Source organism: Tamandua tetradactyla, chromosome 14 (assembly GCF_023851605.1).
Source record: "Tamandua tetradactyla isolate mTamTet1 chromosome 14, mTamTet1.pri, whole genome shotgun sequence".
NCBI classification, from domain to species: domain Eukaryota; kingdom Metazoa; phylum Chordata; class Mammalia; order Pilosa; family Myrmecophagidae; genus Tamandua; species Tamandua tetradactyla.
In genome coordinates, this window is record NC_135340.1 from 49,034,234 (window position 1) to 49,039,880 (window position 5,647).

Genomic DNA, 5,647 nt, shown 5'->3' on the forward strand with positions numbered 1-5,647 from the left:
GTTTGTACACAAAGTGAGGGGCAGTGCAGGGGTCGAGAGAGAGATATGGGCGCTTGTGTGTGGGGTCAAGCAAGATGTAGGTGTGCATCTGCAGGGAATGGGGTTTGGGGCACAGGTGTGCAATTGTGCAGTGCAGGAGAAATGCTGTGGCAGGGATGCACATGTAAGCAACTGTGGGGAAGATGCTGGGAGGTAGGGCAAATGAGTGCAGGTGCAGGGGGCTGGGCGAAGGTGTGTGCATGCGTGGGGTGGCGGGGCAGGTCTCGACAGTGGTGTGCACATGCCTGGGGTAGAGCAGATTGGGCACAGGGTTCAGGATGGTGGGGCATGGAAGTGTGGATGTGGGAGCAGGCAGGATGTGGGTGTGCACACATGGGATGGAGCGGGCAGAGTGAGGATGCTCAGGTCTGGTGGGGGGATGTGGCAGGGGTGCTTGGGGCACCAGAAGGGATTGAGGGGGGTGGCGGTGTGCATGGGTGTGGCACATTCAAGGAATGTGGCTTGGCTTACTTCCAAGTCTCTGCTTCCCTGTTGGTGCACTCCTGAGGGCTCCAGGCCTCTGTTTGGAATGGGGCACATTAAGCTCCTTGCACTAGCTAGAGGGTCTCCAATTTACTGCTGCCTCAATTCCTCAATTTTTTCATCCAGGACCTCCCTATATAGTGTAGAATACCCTCTCAGATCATTTGTACCCTGGAATCAGTGTCCTAGTCATTTTTCTGTCACTTCTCTAGCTGTTTCTTGGAGCAGGAGTGAACTCGGTCTATCCTACTCCACCATCTTCCCAAAAGTCAGACCTATCTTTTATATAGACAAACATCTAGGGCTTGTAATTGTATAGATGTCATTTAAAGCATCAGAATGCATGAGATTACAAGAAAGGGATATTTAAGTGATAAAAGTAGATGAGGCAGGACTGAGTTCTGAGGACACAAAACCTAAGTGATAGAAAACTTAAGATAGGAAAGAAAGAAACAACAAAGTCCTTTGGGCCAATTATAGGAAAGTATTCTGAACCTTTCTCAGGAGGCCCAGGAATAATTAACCTCTTTATCCCACTCCTAGCCTATAGCAGTGACCTTGGTAACACACTCTTTTCTTGTTCTCCTTGCCTATCTCATTCTTCCCGGGTCCACAACATCTGACTCATTGCATCACTTCTCAAATCAACTATTTGTGCACAAATCCTCAACTTAGGCCCTGCTTTGGTCTTGAGAAGGAAGAAAGGGAAAGAATTTTGAAGGCTGCTGAGAGGCTAATTAAGGTAAGAACCTATTTGATGATTGTGAAGTCATTGGTAACCTGAGAAAGAGCAAAATGATGGGAGTTTAAGAAAGATTTCTTTGGGAGATAATGAAGCTGGTCTTGGCTTTGAAGAGGAGCTGGGAAATAAGATATAGTTGGATGGGAATGTGGAGCCAAGTGGAAGATTTTATTTTGTTGTTCATATATATATATATATATATATATATATTTATTTATTTATTTATTTTTTTTTTCACATAGGCAGGCACTGAGAATCCAACCTGGGTCTTTGGCTTGACAAGCGAGTGTTCATATTGTTTCATAGTGAGAAATATTAGAGAGCATTTGAATTCTAATAGAAATAATCCACCAGTGAGAGACTGAAATAGGAAAGGTGATTAAAAAAAAAAGTTACCTGAAATGCAGAGAAAGAATTTTGAAAGACGTGTTTTTTGTAAGAGGGAAGTAGGAGATAACTGCATATGTAGATTTAGTACTGAGAAGATTATGTAGTACCTATTTTGTGGTTTCTATATTCTCAGTGAATCTTGAGGTCAGGTTATCTGCTGAGATATAAAGAAGGGTCTGGCAGTTTGAGGAGCATGTAGAAAGTTTCAAATAGTCCTTTGTGGTGACTGGAAAATCAAATTAGTCTCTCAGTGTTGAGTGACATTTTGAGGCTGGTGAACATCAATTAATCATGGTCTCAGTCTGCTGTGTTTCTCCAGCAATCCTCAGTCCCATGGATGCTGGAGAAGAGAAGAAACACTGTGGGCTTTATCATTTTAAAAGTGGATATGATGGAAGGAGGAAAAACTCAGGGAATTGATATTTGCAAAAGAGTGATTCTAAAAAGGGACCGTGATACGTGAGCGATTGAAGGGGGAAGTAGATTCCTGAGGTGGTTGGTAAACAGAAAATAAGTAAGAAGCATAAAGAAGTAATTTTATGAGGTGAAAACATTGTCCCAGTGGGAATGCTCCAGCAAGTGAGCTGGAAGGATAAGAGGTGTGATAAGAAAGGAGAATCTTTGAATGAATGATTTTGCTTGTGGAGTAGTTCTTGTCGATGAACTGTTAGGTATGATAATTCTCTAAATTCCTGCAAATTCTGTTCTATCCAGTGGCAGGGATGCACAGTGATAACACACACCTTATTATGTCTTAGAACACTTGCTTTTACCTTTTCCTTATTTATCAAAGTTGCTCCTTAGAGTTAGGTTGAATTGTCTAATTGAATTGCAGAAGGACTCAGGAATCCATTGTAATTTCCTGAGGTTCTGGGAGCCATCCTTCCACATTACCTTGGAACTTCAGGGACATTCCAAGTTAGGGAAATCCTGGTTCTGAAAACAAATTATATTTATTTTTTATATATATTATAAAATATAAAATATATAAATATAATATATATATATATAAAAATATTATATTCCTCAAAGGAATTTATAATGTCCAATTTCAGTGCTATACCAACTGGCATCTTATGCTCTCTATTTACCCAACAATTTACAGGTATGTAACTTGTCATGTTGTTTTCTTCTGGGTCCTTGTATGAGCCTTTGCCTGAAGTGACTTCCTTCTGTTATCTCATATGCTTTCTCACAGGCTGATAAATATTATCTTCTGTGTAGTACCCAACCTGGCCATTCCTGACCCTTCCTCTCAGTCTGGGTAGTTCATCCACTCTATGTTCCCAAATGGAATTCTATATTTTAATTATTTTTATCATACTCTTTTATAACAACATATTTGCATGACTGTCTTTTTACTTGACTGAGTTTTTGAAGGCAGCAAACATGTTTATTCATCTTTGTATTCTTCATGCCTAGTCCAATTCCTGGCATATTTTAGGTGTTAAGCAAATATTTGTTTAAAAAATTTAAGAACTGAACTGATGAATTTCATTTACCTTTTTTTTTTTATAAACCATACAGCCATCACTAGCAAACATCACAATATTAAATGACATAAAAATTATATGCGTGTTTACTGAATCTTACATTGTTGACTGTCGGAAGGAAAGTGTCACCAAACACATTTTCATAATGAACAATTCTATAATCTGGTATTTATAACTCCTGAGCTGTTGTGGACAAAGTGTGGTTTGGGAGATGGTAGGAAAGGGGAGGCAATGCGGTACTTCCGGGTTTATGAGAGACCAAGGCGAGAGCGACAGAGATCAAAATGCAGAATGGAGATCAGATTAGAAGGGTTGATGAGTTCCTAAGTACAGCTCTCAGGCCAAGGGAGAGCCCCAAGGAGCAATCTTAGAGGCCTATAGCCCTTGAGTGGAGAGAAAAACTAGGTCTCCCACCACTAAAATACTAAGAGATAAAATGAAACCCACTTATCTGATTGTAGAATTTTATCTGGACATAGAAACCTTCAAATTATTTATTTATACATAGTAATATCAAGTTCTATCTACTTCTACTCCAGAGGGAACTCTTAAATAATCAAATAAAATGTTGAGGTTTCCTGCCTGAGTTATTCAAAAAGGAAAACACACACACACACACACACACAGCTAAAACGAAGCGTTTAGAAATACTGTAACTTTTCTTACATATTTTTAAATGGAACATCCAGAATTATTAGTTTTTATTTTATTTAATATAAAGAAGGCTTACTTTTTACTGAGAACATATATATGCATCGAATCTACATATTTTTAGCCTAAATACAAATACTCCTTTTTATTTTTATGTTGTAGAAAATAAGACATTTGCCGAACTAGAAAATCATTCAAATAGTTTAATTTTCACCCAAAGACAGGGTTTATGTGTTTACATATTCTTATTTATAGTTTACAATAAAAAATATTTTAAGTTGTTTTCACCACTTATGTTTAGCATACAGCTTACACACTTGCATAAGATGCTTTTAATAATGTCAATCTTATGATACCAGTTTTATTTTGACTTGAAAAATATATTTTCTTTTTTACATACTTGCTGAAACTGTTATACCTGCTAAAGGTTTAAAGAAAAAGATAGGCTAAATGGCAGATTTTTTCCAGATAGTGAAACCAAGGGATATCATATTTCATTAGAGGCCATTTCCAAAATTTAGGGAGTAAATAATTACATTTGACTTTTTTTTTTTACGTGGGCAGGCACCAGGAAACCAAACCGGGTCTCTGGCACTGCCGAGCCACTGTGGCCCGCCCTATATGTGATTTTACAAGAGCAAATTAATGATACAAATAGATTTGGGTGCCTGGTGCCCAAATAAGCTGATTTTTATATACAAGTCTTTATTTTCTACCAACTTTAAGAGGTTCTTGGTTTGGAGATGGTGGTGGGAGGCACATCTAGGCGATTTCAGAATATCTAAGAATGATCCTAAATTTAGACAGGGTCAAGGAAGAACCAATAAAAGAGAAAGATGAAAGGAAGTGGCAACTGGGGCAATAGTGAGGCAGCAACGAAAGAAGGAAGAAAACAAAGAAAGAGTTGTCTGTGTCTGGGAGTGCTAGAGTTCCAACAATCCTTCTCAGGGGAAAATCCACTCACATGACTCCATTTAGATAAAAGGCAAGTAGAAAGTCTTCTGATGACAATTAAATAAATGGTTTCATAATCGTCTTTGTCTTCAGTATCATAAAATATTTATGTCTACCAGTATAGACACAGTCCAGAGTTGAAGTTTATATGAAATGGAGGTTAGCATGAACAACTGAACAATAGCCCAATATTTCAGGCTAAGGCAAAAAGTCAACTTCAGATTTGGACCCATGCTCAAGTGGTGGTTGGTAGGGGGGAGAAGTAAAACATCTTGGATACTCTCATAACTCCCATATTTCTAAGCAGGTTAAACTTCATCAACTTCCTAATTTCTATTTGCTGTTTCCAGATCATTAGTTTTCTACATTTACTTGAAAGCTCTTGTTCCTTCGAGTGTCATACTCTTAGCTTCTTTCGCACATCAATTCTATTCATCATCCTGGATGATTTCCACATTTATGTGGATGACAAATCCATCACCTTCCCTGAACCTCTTCCGTCCAATGATCCTCATTTTCTTTCCTCTTCATGATCCAGTTCATGTTTATAACTGGTATCAACCAATGCACACTGCTGTTAAAAACATATTGTGTTCTGGTTGCTGAATACTAATGGCCCAGAAGCTACCCCCATTTGCCCATGTTTCTCATCATCCTTATACTTCCTTGGAGTCCCTTGTGATTATCCAAATCCTGCAGCTAAAGACTTGAAGCCTGGTCCTGAGTAGAGGAACACAAAGATTTTACTCCAGCATCCAGTGGAGCAGTGCCTGTGCAGTTAATGTCAGCTTAGCCAGTGAGCACACCCAAAATTTTATCAACACCTGAAAATGCTTCACCTCTGCAATTATATGCCCCAAATTTGTGCTCTAATCCCTGAATTCTGTCCTTCCAT

General features: G+C 38.8%; 1 long non-coding RNA gene across 2 annotated transcripts in view; it reads left to right on the top strand.

Moving 5' to 3' along the window:
• The first annotated feature begins 1,135 nt into the window (after positions 1-1,135).
• Positions 1,136-5,647, top strand: part of LOC143655100 (uncharacterized) — a 34,452-nt gene continuing 29,940 nt past the window's right edge. For both annotated transcript variants that reach the window (XR_013162044.1, XR_013162045.1), the window contains exon 1: positions 1,136-1,264. This is a non-coding gene — a long non-coding RNA (uncharacterized LOC143655100). The remainder of the gene's footprint in view (positions 1,265-5,647) is intronic.